This window comes from Vigna unguiculata, chromosome 10 (genome assembly GCF_004118075.2).
Source record: "Vigna unguiculata cultivar IT97K-499-35 chromosome 10, ASM411807v1, whole genome shotgun sequence".
NCBI classification, from domain to species: Eukaryota; Viridiplantae; Streptophyta; class Magnoliopsida; order Fabales; family Fabaceae; genus Vigna; species Vigna unguiculata.
The window spans coordinates 9,918,087-9,933,005 of NC_040288.1; the positions used below are offsets into that span (position 1 = coordinate 9,918,087).

General features: G+C 37.2%; 1 non-coding gene across 1 annotated transcript; it reads left to right on the forward strand.

The window, feature by feature from the left end:
* Positions 1 to 8,852: 8,852 nt before the first annotated feature.
* LOC114167981 lies at positions 8,853 to 8,959 on the forward strand. Its single transcript, XR_003600580.1, has one exon. It is a non-coding gene; the product is annotated as a small nucleolar RNA R71 (small nucleolar RNA).
* The last annotated feature ends 5,960 nt before the right edge of the window (positions 8,960 to 14,919 follow it).

The following is a 14,919-nucleotide window of genomic DNA, read 5'->3' on the forward strand; positions in this document are numbered from 1 at the left end:
TTTTCATTGTTTTCTAAAATTAAAATTTTATTTTTTAAAACTTCTTCTTCAAGAGAGATTTTTCAAGTTTATTTTTTAACTCTTTAAACTCCGATTTTAATTTCCTATGAGCAGTATCTAATTTGCTATATTTAACAAGAAATAGTTGAAATGCTTCATAAAGATCATCATATCATTTTCATTGCAAGTAGAACTTACCTCGTTGTTAGAGAGGTCATGATTATCCATCAAGCAAAATTTTGCTTCTTCCTCATCAGAATCACTGGAGCTCGATGTACTTGAGGCATTATCTTCCGATGCTATGTATGCCGTTTTCTTAAAAAAAAATTCTACCCTTTCTTTCTTCACTTTTCTTTGAATTTGGGCAATCTGCCTTGACATGTCCAGTTTCTCCACATCCATAGCACTTGAAATTTGAGGATGATCCTTGATTCTCCTTCTTATTGCTCTTGAATTGATTTTTACCTTTGGCCTTCATGAATTTTGTAATTTTTTTAATCATAAGACTCAAATTCTCATCATCATCATAATCTTCTTCTTCTTTGTGTTTTTTGCCTTTGATGACCTCAAACTTAAAGGCAATACTTTTGTTTCTTCCTAGATATTTTTCTTCATTTAATCTATCCAGTTCAAGCTCGTGCTCCCTCAGCTTTCCAAATAGAGCAACCATTATCATCTTTGCAAGATTTTGTGACTCCGTGATGGTCGTCACCTTTGGCTGCCAAGTCTTGTTCAAAGATTTAAGAATTTTTATGTTTAATTCATTAGTGTCAAAGTTTTACCTAAACCCGTGAGATGATTGACGATGTGTGTGAATCGTTTCTACACATCATAGATGGTTTCTAATTGGATCAAGGAGTTCTTGCGTGCCCTTTTTACATCATTTGTTCCTTCATGAGTCACTCGCAAAATTTCCCATATCTCATGTACACTAGTGCAAACTAAAATCCTATAAAATTCATCAAGGGTCAAAGTAGATGAAATAATATTTCTAGCCTGAACATCATATTGAGCCCGTCTATTTTTATTTACAGTCCATTATGAAAAGGGCTTTGGTTCTTGCCCATCATTAACAACATTAACAGGAACGAACAAATCATTTAACAGATTCCAAAAATATTTGCATTCTAACTTTCTAGAAGGCGTAATTTTCACCAGTAAAAAGCGAAGGTCTATTAATAGACGCACCCTCAGCAAAAGTTTGATTTTGTCCAACCATTTTTGAAAATTTTGAAAAACTGTCAAGGCAAGATCTAATACCAATTGTTGGATCAAGCGCTGATAGAGGTCGTAGCCCACCAAATTAAAACAACTTAAATGCAGTATGTGAAAGTTGAACTAAGTCGTCTCCCAACAACCAATATTTTTGTCCAAAGCTTAATTTCCATATTTAAGCACAACACTATAACATAGGTAGGGTTTAATAGATTCGCACAAAATTTAATTCACAAAATTGTAGAGAAATTTATCAGTTATATAAAAACGCAATGATTCCTTGATTCAATTGAAAGTTCACCAATCATAGATTACCAAATTACATGTTATATTCGAATTTGCTCTCATGAACCTTATGTAGTCAACTAACCGAAAATTACCATGGGTTCATTATGTCATTAAGCATAACAAATTTCATGCAGTTAACACCCACAAATTGAAGCAAGTTGTGATAGAACCCATAACCATTAAGCATGAATATGAGTCATTAATGTGCACAAAACATGAATTTGAGATTAAGAATGCATCAAAAATGTATTTATCATCAAAACGCAATTTGAAACAGATGCAATTCCGAATACAATCCAAAAACGACCAACAATCTCATGGTTTCATTTCAATTTCGTCAAGGAATTAATGCAAAAAGCTTAGCTAGACATGGAAATGGAGCATACAAGCCCTTCAAAACGGGATTCACAAAAACGGGGCATCAAACCCTAACTTACAAATTATTCAAACGCAAATTCAAGAGCAAAAGAGAATTTTAAAGCTTTGAATGAACAAAAATCACTACTATCATATAAAAACTGAAAACTTCATCAATGGATGTTGTTCCAAGTCAATACAATTCACAAAAATGAGATGCCCAAGCTAGCAAATGAATTCAAAATGTAAAACCCACATTGGGAGCTGTCAAATGTGCATAAAAACGGTAAAAACTAATGCAAAAACATGAAAAACGAAAGGAGCACCTCCATGGACACCCACCAAAGCTTGAAAACATGAAAATGGAGGTTGGAAGAGATGAAATGCGACTAGTCATGCTAAAGACCTAAACTCTCGTGGTCAAATCAACTTTGCCACTACTATTTACAAAAATGCCATTATTGGGTGTAGAATTAAAAAAATGCCACTATTGGGCCTCCATTAACTTCATCTGAATATTAATGTCCAAGCTTCAATATTTCTTCACCCAAATATCTAAAAATAATTAAAAACGAAAATTAGGCCAAATAATGTGAAATTAACCCAAATTCGGAATAGTGGCCCAATAAAGCCCAACAGATGAAAACACACGAAAGATAATCAATTAAGCACTGAACAACTATCAAATGGGTACACAAAGGCTAGTGGAATGGAGGAAAATAATGACTCATCAAAATCGACCACACTTTCCCTTTTGCACTCCTGAGCAAAATTAAAGAGTAAAGCAAAGCAAGAACATCACAAACATAACAAGAGAGACAAAAAGAGACACAAGACAAACAGACTCGAAACAAACAAATGGAAACACATCCAACACAGAAGGATTCAAAGTTGCAAGGTATCTATGAACATCATCCAAGCAATTCAAAACATGTCAAGTACTTAGTTCAACTCAAAGAGAGAATTGAAAGCAACATAACCTCACAAAATATGCACTGTATCACTCAAATCTCTAGGCTACTGTTTACTCTCAAAGCACCCCTGAAAAACGAACATCAAACAGACTTGGAAAGCCTTTAGAACCAACAACCAAACCAAAACACATGCAGGTCAAGATCAAAAGGACTTTTCAAGGTTGTAATGGGGTTGAGGTCAAGGTGTGGAACATATGGATAAGTAGCTAAGCAACAAAGGAAACAGACGAGCAATGGGGAATAAGTCACAATCAAACATGAAAGTAATCCCAAACGCCAACACTTCCAAATTTGGTTCTCACACAATGCTCAAATCCAAACTCCTTTTATTTCTTTTCTTTGTTTTCTTTTTATTTCTTTTCTCTTTGTTTTCTCTTTATTTCTTTTCCCTTTGTTTTCTCTTTCCTTTTTTTTATACAAAGAACATGCAGAGAAACAACAATTTTGAAATCCCACTTGGGTATACAAATAAGCAATTCCAAGAACCAATAACAAGTGTGTGCACAACCACACTTATTGAGCGCGACCACACTAATTGAGCACTCATTCCCAAAATAATTCCAAAGCTCCAAAATTTCCTAAGGTAGGAAGAATCATGGTTTTTCAGGCTAAGGGCTTGTAATGAGCTATAAATCAATGAAAAGGGGTATGCAAGCTCAAAAAGGGATTATCAAAGGAAATAGTTCAAGGTAGGCTCATCTGTCTATAGGCTCACAGAACACAATTGCCTAAATCATATCCAAATATGCATGTGAATAAGAAAAACATTAGAACAAGTCAAGCCAAGGCCATTGTTCAAGCATTCAAGAGACATATATCACACAACAAAGAACAGAGAGTGGCTCAAATCCTCACATAGGGTAAAACAATTCAAAAGCAACTTGACATGCAAGGGGAAAGCAAGGATATCAGTCCATAGAACAACCAACAACTCATCCTCCAAAAGTGAAGTGAGTGTCCCAAACAAAAAACAAAAACTTAACACAAATTAACAAAAAGGAAACAAACAAAAGGAAATAACAACAGACAGACTCCCCCCATAGTTAAACTACACATTGTCTCAATTTGACTCAAGCACAATATCAAACAATCAAACATCAGCAGATGGATCTGGACAAGTGCAATAAAAGTAAGGAAGGAGAAAGAAAACTCCATGAATCATGGTGAAACAGAAGTAGGGTCAAGCAGGGAAGTCTCCTCTACAACAGTATCCACAAAGGCAGGGTTGTTGAGGAATGGCTTCAGACGATGCCCATTCACTTTGAAGCTCCTATCGGTGGATTGGCTCTTGATCTCATTTGCATAAGGATAAACATTAGTAACCACAAAAGGACCAATCCACTTTGACCATAATTTACCACCTATGTGTCCAAGTCTTGAGTTATACAATAACACTTGTTGACTGACAACAAACTCCTTTCTAGCTATGCAGCTATCATGGAATCTCTTGGTCTTCTCTTTATAGAACATAGAGTTTTGATATTCCTCTAGACGGATCTCATCTAACTTGTTCAACTACAGCTTCCTTTCCTCCTCAGCTTGATCATGTGAGAAGTTGCATGATTTGACAGCCTAGTAGGCTCGGTGCTCTATTTCCACAAGAAGGTGGCATGGCTTACCAAAGACGACCCGATAAGGAGACAACCCTATTGGTGCCTTGTAAGCAGTCTTGTGAGCCCAAAGAGCGTCCTCAAGTTTTTTACTCCAATCCTTCCTATTGGGCTACATAATCTTCTTGAAGATCTGCTTAATCTCTCTGTTTGAGATCTCGGTTTGCCCATTAGTCTCTGGTGATATGGTGTAGAAATCTTATGCACAACCCCGTACTTTCAAAGCAAAGCCCCCATGGACCTATTGCAGAAATGGATGCACTGGTCACTCATGATAGCTCTAGGAATTCCAAACTAGCAGAATATGTGAGACCTGACAAAGTCTATAACAACTCGAGCATCGTTAGTCATAGTGGCTTTAGCTTCCACCCATTTTGAAACATAATCAACAACAAGCAAGATGTAAGTGAAACCAAAAGAGACAGGGAAAGAGCCCATGAAATCTATACCCTAGACATTGAAGACATCACAAAATAACATGGGTTGTTGAGGCATCTGTTGTCTCCAAGAAATGGCTTCTCCTACTCGTTGACATTGCTCACATATGCTACAAATCCTTCACGCATCCTTGAAGATGGTGGGTCAATAAAATCTAGAATCTAGCACCTTGCAAGTTGTCCTCTGTATGCCAAGATGACCACCAAGTGTAGATGAATGATAAAATTTGAGGACCGAGTCAATTTCATGGTCCGGAATGCATCTCCTGGTAACCTCATCACTGCATATCTTCCACAAATAGGGGTCATCCCAAATATAAAACCTAACATCGCTCTTAAATTTATCACATTGAGCTATAGATGCTAGGGGAGGAAAAACAGAAGCAACAAAATAATTCACAATGTTAGCAAACCATGGGGAGGGAAAAGAAGCAGAGAGTGTCAACAAACTCTCATCGAGAAAATCATCCCAGATCGGTGAAGCATCATCAGTAGACCTCTCCATTATGCTCAAGTGATCTGTAACCAAGTTTTGTGCTCCGCTCTATCATGGATCTCCAAATCAAATTCCTAGAGCCAAAGCATCCATCTAATCGGTCGAGGCTTCGATTCTGCCTTCTTCAACAGGTACTTAAGAGCTGCATGGTCAATAAACAAAACAACAGGAGAATCAAGCAGATAAAATCTAAACTTTTCAAGTGCAAAAACAATCGCAAGAAGCTCCTTCTCTGTTGTGGTGTAGTTTGCTTAGGCAACATCCAATGTTCTAGAGGCGTAGTAGATTACCCTTGGCTACTTGTCAATCCTTTGAGCCAGAAGAGCCCCCAATGCATAATTGGATGCATCGCACATCAGCTCGAGCAGGGTCGTCCAATCGAGCGCCTGAATGATCGGAGTGGTGGTCAGGGCCTTCTTGAGGCAATCGAAAACCTCTTTTTCATTCGTCACTGAAGATGAAATCAACATCTTTTTATAGCAAGTTGGACAGTGGAAGGGCTTTCTTACTGAAGTCCTGGATGAAGCGCATGTAAAACCTTGCATGGCCAAGAAAAGAATGAACCTCTCGCATTGAAGAGGGGTCAGGCAATTGTGAAATAACTGAAATCTTTGCAAGATCAACTTCAAAGCCCTTACTTGAAATGATGTGCCCTAAAACTATGCCTTGTTCTACCATGAAATGGCATTTCTCAAAATTAAGAACAAGGTTAGATTGGATGCACTTATTCAAAACTTTCTCCAGATTGTATAAACATGCACCAAAGAAGGATCCTAACACAGTAAAATTGTCCATAAACACCTCTATGTAGTTTTCAAGAAATTCACTAAAAATGCTAAGCATGCATTGCTGGAATGTGCCAGGGGCATTGCATAGGCCAAACGACATCCTCCTATAGGCAAAAGTGCCAAAGGTGCAGGTGAATGTGGTTTTCTCTTGGTCCTCAGGTGCAATATGAATTTGAAAGTAACCAGAAAAACCATCAAGAAAGCAATAGTGGGACTTACCTGCCAAGCGCTCAAGTATCTAGTCAATAAAAGGCAAGGGGAAGTGGTCTTTCCTGGTTTCTTGATTTAGCCTTCTACAGTCGATGCATACTCTCCAACTGTTTTACACCCTGGTTGGAATCAGCTCGTCTTTTCCATTCTTGACTACAGTGAGGCCTGTCTTTTTAGGAACAACATGGATGGGGCTGACCCACTGATTGTCTAAAATGGGGTAGATGACTCCAGCTTGTAGAAGCTTGGTCATCTCCTTCTTGACAACATCTGAGATGACAGGGTTGAGTCACCTTTGTGGCTGTCTCACTAGCTTTGCTCCATCTTTCAATAATATCCTATGCGTGCATGTTGATGGGCCAATACCAGGAATGTCAGGCAATGTACATCCAATTACCTTCTTGTGCTTTTTAAGAACATGCAACAACCTTTGCTCTTGTTCAATAGTGAGGGAGGTGGAAATGATGACGGGTAGTTTCTCTTCCTCTTCCAAGTAGACATACTTGAGGTTGTTTGGTAGGGGTTTCAACTCTAGAGTGTTGGATGGTGGCTGAATATCAACAACCAAAGGGGAGGGAGAAATGGGTTCCACAGCCTGTACTTCGACATAACAATCAGATGCATATGTACTTCCTGCAACATGGTTAGTGCATTCTGACCGTGTAACATCAAAATCATATGGTACAACACCTAAAGAGTCAAACTCAAAATCAACATTGAAATCATAATCATAATCATAATATGAATCATAGTCAACACCAATGCATGCAAATTCAGACAATTTAGACACAAATGCATATTTCGTGCGATGCAAAGGGTGGAAATCAAAACTATGTCCATCAACAGCATCATCAATAATATCAACGTGAAAAACATAGTGATCTGTAGAAGGATGTTTCATGGCATCCAGAATATTAAAACACACCACAATATCATCAAACTTAATGGACAAAGTACTTGTATGGACATCAATCTTGGTTCGTGCAGTTTTCAAAAATGGTCTGCCTAAAATGATTGGTGAAGAACCATGTGAAAATCCCTCTTCCATATCAAGAATGTAAAAATCGACTAGGAAAATCAATACACCAACACGAACCAAAACATCTTCAACTAAACCTGTGGGGTGGGCAACACTTCTATTTGCCAATTGAATCACCACACCTGTAGGTTGTAGGGGTCCAAGAGAAAGAGATTTAAAATAGACAAGGGCATTACATTTATTGAAGCACAAAGATCAAGCATTACATTTTCAAATTTATTGTTACATATGATGCAAGGTACACAAAATGTACCTGGGTCCTTGCACTTCTCAGGAATCTGAGGAACAAATTTACATATCAATGCCAACACATTTCTCCCCATGCTGATCTTCTTGTTTCCCCTTAGCCTCCTATTGTGCGTGCACAACTCCTTCAAGAACTTTGCAAATCTAGGTATATGTTTAATGGCATCCAATAGAGATATCTTCACCTCCACCTTCCTGAATGTTTCTAAGATCTCCCTATCAACCTCTTCCATCTTTTTGCTTCGAATGGCTCTTTGAGGGAAAGGAAGAGGGATGGAAGGTGCAGCAGTAGAGGTGGAAGGCGTAGGAGTCACACTAGATGTGGAAGGACCGATTGCATGAGCATCATGCTTTCTTTGAAGCGTGGCAGGGTCGTCTTCCTTTTCAGGTGTGGGCTGAGCAGTGGGAACTTCAATCTTCTTCCCAGATCTCAATGTGATGGCACTCATATTTCTCAGATTTTCAACTATTTGTGATGAGAGCTTGTCAAAATTCTGAGCCTGTGCTTGGTTTTAGCTAAATTGAAGCTCTAGTCTCCAACTGGAATTGCATATTTTGAAGGGTCATCATCCTAAATAACTCCTCCAACGAATTAGAAGATGAAGATGTAGTAGGAGATGGGGTAGCAGCAGGGTTAGTGAAACTGGCGCAGCTTATGGTGTAGGTGCAACTCTTTGTTGAGGAGGTGGCTGCACGTTTTGAAATTGTTAGTTTTGATGCTATTAATTGCCCTGGTTTCCCCATCTCAGATTAGGGTGATTCCTTCATCCTGGATTGTATCTATTTGTTGACAAATCATGGTTTTGTTGCTAGTGTTGGGGCCAATTGTTGTTGAAAATATTAGCTGCATACGGTTGAGGAGTATCCACAAGTGTAGAAGAAGTAGCCTGTTGTTGCAATGCTGGGAAAGAGTCCGTGAAATGATCAACGGATGTACAAAGGCCGCAAACTCTTATAGTTAGGGCTCTCTGATTGGAAGCAAGTTGGTTTCCCCTACCTCGTGAACTCCTCTAACAACTATGGCATCACTCATTGTGCCAAATTATTGAGAATTAGAAGCCCTGTTCTCGATTAGTTGCTTAGCTGCAGCTGGGTCATGTTACACAGAGCGCCACCACTTACGACATCAATCATGTTTCTATCCGTATGGTGTAGGCCTTCATAAAAATATTGTAGAAGGAGATGTTCAGAGATTTGATGGTGGGGGCAACTTGAACAAAGATTCTTGAACCTCTCCCAATATTCGTAGAGGCTCTCCCCAGACTGTTGCTTGATGCCAGAAATTTCCTTCCTTATGACTATTATCTTGGAAGCAGGGAAGAATTTAGCCAGGAACAATCTTTTTAAGTCATCTCAGCTCGTGATGGACCTGGGTGCAACATAGTACAACCAGTCTTTTGCATTGCCCTCCAAGGAATGAGGAAAAGCTTTCAAGTACACATGGTCTTCTTGGACATCTACAGGCTTCATGGTGACACACGACATGGAACTTCTTCAAGTGTTTTCATGGATCCTCACCAGCAAGGCCATGAAACTTTGGTAACAAGTGTATTAATCCAGTTTTTAAAACATACGGAACTTCCTCCTCAACATATTGAATGCATAAACTGTCATAAGTGAACTCTGGTGCATTGAGCTCACTCATTGTCCTCTCATGAGGTGGAGGAGGTTGAGCCATATTATCAATATGAAAATCAGTATGATCAGAATGCCCAGTATCCTCAGAATGCAAAGAATGCACAAAATGAGGAGTGTTAGGAGTATGAGGAGAATCAGAAGAATCAAGAAAAGTCACAAACTATTCAGCATGCAAAGATCGATTCCTAAGATGCCTACGTCCTCTGTGGAAGGTCCTATCAATCTCAGATTCAATGGGTTGTAAGTCACTTGGATTTCCCCTAGTCATGCACCAAAATACATTAATTTTAGTGGTATGGGCATAACAAAGGGTAAAACTATAAGTATACTCAAACAAACTCCAAATGACTTGAAAATTGGTAGGATTATCCCTTGAGTCATCAAACAGTACCCCAAAATAAATCAGATCCAAACTAAAAGTGCAAGTATTTTTAACATTTTTTCAAAAGTGGAAAAAATGAAGAAAAATCACAAAAAAGATTGATGAAAGATAGAAAAAGACATTTTTTGGAGAATCTGAGTTTGATGACCGGAAAAATAAGTTCCTAATAAGGTAGGAAATTAAATTCCACCCCAAATGCATATAAAATAATGCTAATTCTGATAACCAGAGCAAAAGTTATAGTCCTCTGGATTTGACTAAAAATCAGTCCAAAAGTTTTTTGAATCTCTCAACTCACACCATAACAACTGCCCTAGCCAATTTTTCCATCAACTTCAAGGTCTTAGAAGTGGGGAGAAAAAATTTCAAGTCAAAACAAGCACCATAGCTACCAGAACAAAATTCCACAAGTTAAATGCCAAAAACTGACACTATTCATGCACTATTCACTACTCTAGATGACACTATTCATGCGTCGCGATACTATTCACTCTACTACATAAACAACACGCACACTACACAAAAACACACAGAAACATTGTAACAATGAACATATACCAACTCAATCACACTTAAACTACACAAACACCTACACACGAACACAAGCACACTGAAAATTTTACTTCGAACAAAACTATTGGTCTTCGACAACGGCTCCAAATTTGATAAAGGTCGTACCCTACCAAATTAAAACAGCTTAAATGCAGTATGTGAAAGTTGAACCAAGTCGTCTCCCAACGACCAATATTTTTGTCCAAACCTTAATTTCCATATTCAAGCACAACACTATAACACAGGGGGAGTTTGATAGATTCGCACAAAATTTAATTCATGGAATTGTAGAGAAATTTAACAGTTATATAAAAACGCAATGATTCCTTAATTCAATTGAAAGTCCACCAATCACCGATTACATAATTAATTGTTCTATTCGACGTTCCTTAATTCGGCAGTTGACACCCACAGATTGAAGCAAGCTGTGACAGAACCCATAAACATCAGGCATGAATACGATCCCTTAACGTGCACAAAAGACGAATTTGAGATTAAGCATGCATCAAAAACATATTTATCTTCAAAACACAACTTGAAACAGATGCAATTTCAAATACCACCCAAAAGCGACCAACAATCTCATGGTTTGATTTCAATTTCATCAAGGAATCAATGCAAAAAGCTTAGCTAGACATGGAAATGGAGCATACAAGCCCTTCAAAACGAGATTCACAAAAACAAGGCATCAAACCCTAACTTACAAATTATTCAAATGCAAATTCAAGAACAAAAGAGAATTTTAAAGCTTTGAATGAATGAAAATCACTACTATCATATAAAAACTGAAAACCTCATCAATGGGTGTTGTTCCAAGTCAATACTATTCACAAAATGAGATGCTCAAGCTACGAAATGAATTCAAAACGTAAAACCCACATTGGGAGTTGTCAAATGTGCATAAAAACAGTAAAAACTAGTGCAAAAACGTGAAAAACGAAAGGAGCACCTCCATGGACACCTACCAAAGCTTGAAAACGTGAAAATGGAGGTTGAAAGAGATGAAATGCGGTTGGTCATGCTAAAGACCTAAAATGCTCGTGGTCAAATCAACTATGCCACTACTATTTACAAAAATGCCACTATTCGGTGTAGAATTAAGAAAATGTCACTACTAGGCCTCAAATTTTAGGTCATTCACTTAGATGACGTGGAAATGACGTGAAAATGACGTGGCAACTCTCTTCATCTAAATATTAATGTCCAAGCTTCAAAATTGCTTCACCCAAATACCTAAAAATAATTAAAAACAAAAATTAGGCCAAATAATGTGAAATTAACCCAAATTCGGAATAGTGACCCAATAAAGCCCAACAGATGAAAACACACTAAAGAAACAATTAAGCATTGAACACCTATAAAATGGGTACATAAAGGCTAGTGGAATGGAGGAAAATAATGACTCATCAAGCGCTTACCACTTGATCAAGAGTGTATGAGCCCAAGCATCATGATTCGATTATGACTCGGCGCACCCGACCTCCACCGCGGGGCAATTGATGGCACCTACAACAGTGTCAAACCATACAAGGCTTTTTTCAATTTTAAAACATGGTTATGATAGATATGATCCTTAAAGCTCAAAGGTTGTGACACATACACTTCTTCATTTAAGTAACCATTCAAGAATGCACTTTTCACATCCATTTGATGCAATTTAAAGTTACACATGCAAGCATAAGCTAAGAGTAATCTCACAGCTTCTAGCCTAGCTATAGATTCATATGTTTCATCAAAATCAATGCCTTCTTCTTGATTATACCCTTTAGCAACTAGTCTGGCTTTGTTTCTTACTATATTACCATCTTCATCCATTTTGTTTCTAAAAACTCATTTAGTTCCAATTATATTCATATCATCACTTCTAGGAACTAGAAACCACACATCTTTTCTTGTGAATTGATTAAGTTCATCTTGTATAGCAAAAATCCAATTATTATCATTCAAAGCATCATTCACATATTTAGGTTCAATTTGAGATACAAAAGCAACATGTTCACAAATACAAGTCTGTGTCTAGTGGATACTCCCTGTTTAATATCACCAATAATGTTGTTCTTTGATAGTCTTCTAGGCTCGATCCAATCCTTAGGTAAGTTGTTGTCTACAACTTTTTCAGTCTGTTTTTTTTTCCTTTTTAGCCAATTGATTTTCTGTAGCAGAATTTTGTTCCTGCATTAGATCATCGTCATTTGCATTCTTTGATACTTGATCTTGCAACTTTGGGTTAGTTTCATCAAATACAATATGCATGGACTCTTCAACAGTCATTAGTCTCTTGTTATAAACTCTATATGCATGGCTTTGTAAAGCATAACCTAGAAAAACACTTCTTTTGTAAGCAAGCAATGTATGCTATATGGTGCATGATACAAATCAAGCAAGTATATTGTTGACTCTTTTTCCTATCAATACAATAATACCATATGCATCATAGATAAGGAAATGATTTGGTTCAAAGACATTTTTAAAACCTTTATCACTAAGTTGGTCAAGGTACCACAAGTCTTTCTTTTCACTTCTGATCACCTGCAAAACAAATATACATTACATGGTACCCTTTGATAGGTTGGGTCCAACATGGTTAAGCTTTTCTTGATCCTTTTTGGATCCATTTCATAAAGCCTTTAGCTACATCATATTTTCTAGCTTTGCAACTTGTTGCAACCGAGATCGCGGTGGGATGGCAAAAATAATTAAAAAAAAATACAAGAGTCGCCACCATAGTTTATTATGAAAAATTATAGAAAAACCGTAAAAAAGAAAAGTCTTCGAAACCAAATTTGGGTTCGGGAGTCAGTTACGTGTGGGGAAGGTATTAGCACCTCACAACGTCTGTCTTATGATGGTTCCCTCTTTAATTAAGTATGCAAGACAAAATTTGATGTTTAAAATATTTGTTATTCCCCAAAACTCAAAACAAAATAAAAACACATACAAAATAATAAAGATTAAAAATAAAATTAATTTTTTATTATTTGGGACCGACGAGGATTGTACCTCGCTCCTATGTATTTCCATTTGGAAAATCAGGGATAACGTAGTTCTTTATACAAATATTTGTTGTTTGATATTATTATTATATTTTTTATTTTAGATTTTTTATATATATATTTTTTATTAATATCAAGAGAACCCAAGATTCTACTTGATAAAAGATTTAATTATCAAGCAAATCCCAGACTTGACATAATATTAAAAATAATTTTATAATTTTTATTTTTTATTATTCTTAATATTTTTTAAGAAAAAAGAATTAACAATCTATAAAGGAGTGTTTTGATTACCAAGAAGGTCTGAGACTTGACATGGTATGTAATACTTATATCAAAGAAGTAATATAATTTTTTTATTATTACTTTTTTCATTTATTATTATATTTTTTGTAGAGAGAATTAAAGCCTACGAAAAAAAAAACCTTTTTAATTACCAAGATAATGACATTCCAAATAAAAGGAGAGAGAAGGGTTGAGCATATCAATGACAAACCCAAACCCAAAATCATCTAACGTCCGGACCCCAAATCCCCAAACACGTTTGGTCATGCAACATGTCAATCAATCATACATTTGATATTATAAGAGAATCTAAGCAGTACATGAATAACATTAGGAGCAAAGAGAATTTAACTTAAGTTGACCCTTTTTGCGTGTGTGCTCTGATAATAAAAAAGGAGAGGGGTTTTCTGAATTTTTTTCTCTGTGTCTTGCATTGGAGAAGTCTTGTGCTTATATAGGCGCCTTGGGGTACCACTGAAATCCTAGTCTTTAATTATAATAAAATATATGAGGAAGGAATTGGTCCCAGTGAAACATATTATAGAAATTAAATGGTCGCATAATATACAGTGTATTGATTATAATTATTATACCACACCTAGCCGGCCTCGCTAATATGTCAACACGCATCATGCTTCACCATCATATATATATATATATATATATATATATATATATATATATATATATATATATATATATATATATATCGGCAAAGGCTGGGGGACTGGTGTACCACACCTAGCCAGTCTAACCAAATAATAATAATAAACGATCATCATATATACGCGGAGCAAATAAAGTAACTGGCCTAAGCAGACAGAAGAATAATAACGGCCTAAGCCGCTAAAAGAGTAGCCAGTCTAGACCGGCCACTCTGGAAAACTTAACGAAATCAAAGCACTTATAAGATTCATCAAGCCCACAATAATCAAACTAAGGGTCTGGGCTAAGGCCCAGGCCCACCTACAGCCCAAGCAAGGGCCCAGCCCATGACGTGGCCAGACATAATTAAAATCTATAAATATGCATAGACCCCACGAATTAAAGGTACGCATTCATTACTTCCCTAATCACCAGATTTGACTTTCCTAGAGATTTTGTTGACTTGAGCTTCAGAGTCCCTTCTGCAGGTAACCCCTCTCGAGTCCAGACCAATCACACCGAGATACCCATGAGGGACATGTATCAACCGGGAGGAAGCCTATTGAGGAGATGGCAGACCAGAGTAAGGTAATACTTGTGTCTAACATATCTTGTTTGTTCTCTACAGGAACAATTGGCGCCCACCGTGGGGCACGAGATAATACCTTACCACCCGCTTTTTCCGAAAATGGTTTCTACCCGCAGCAGAGCAGGAGTTAACAAAAAAGTTGAAGCAAACCCCTCCGGACCTGCTAACATCACCC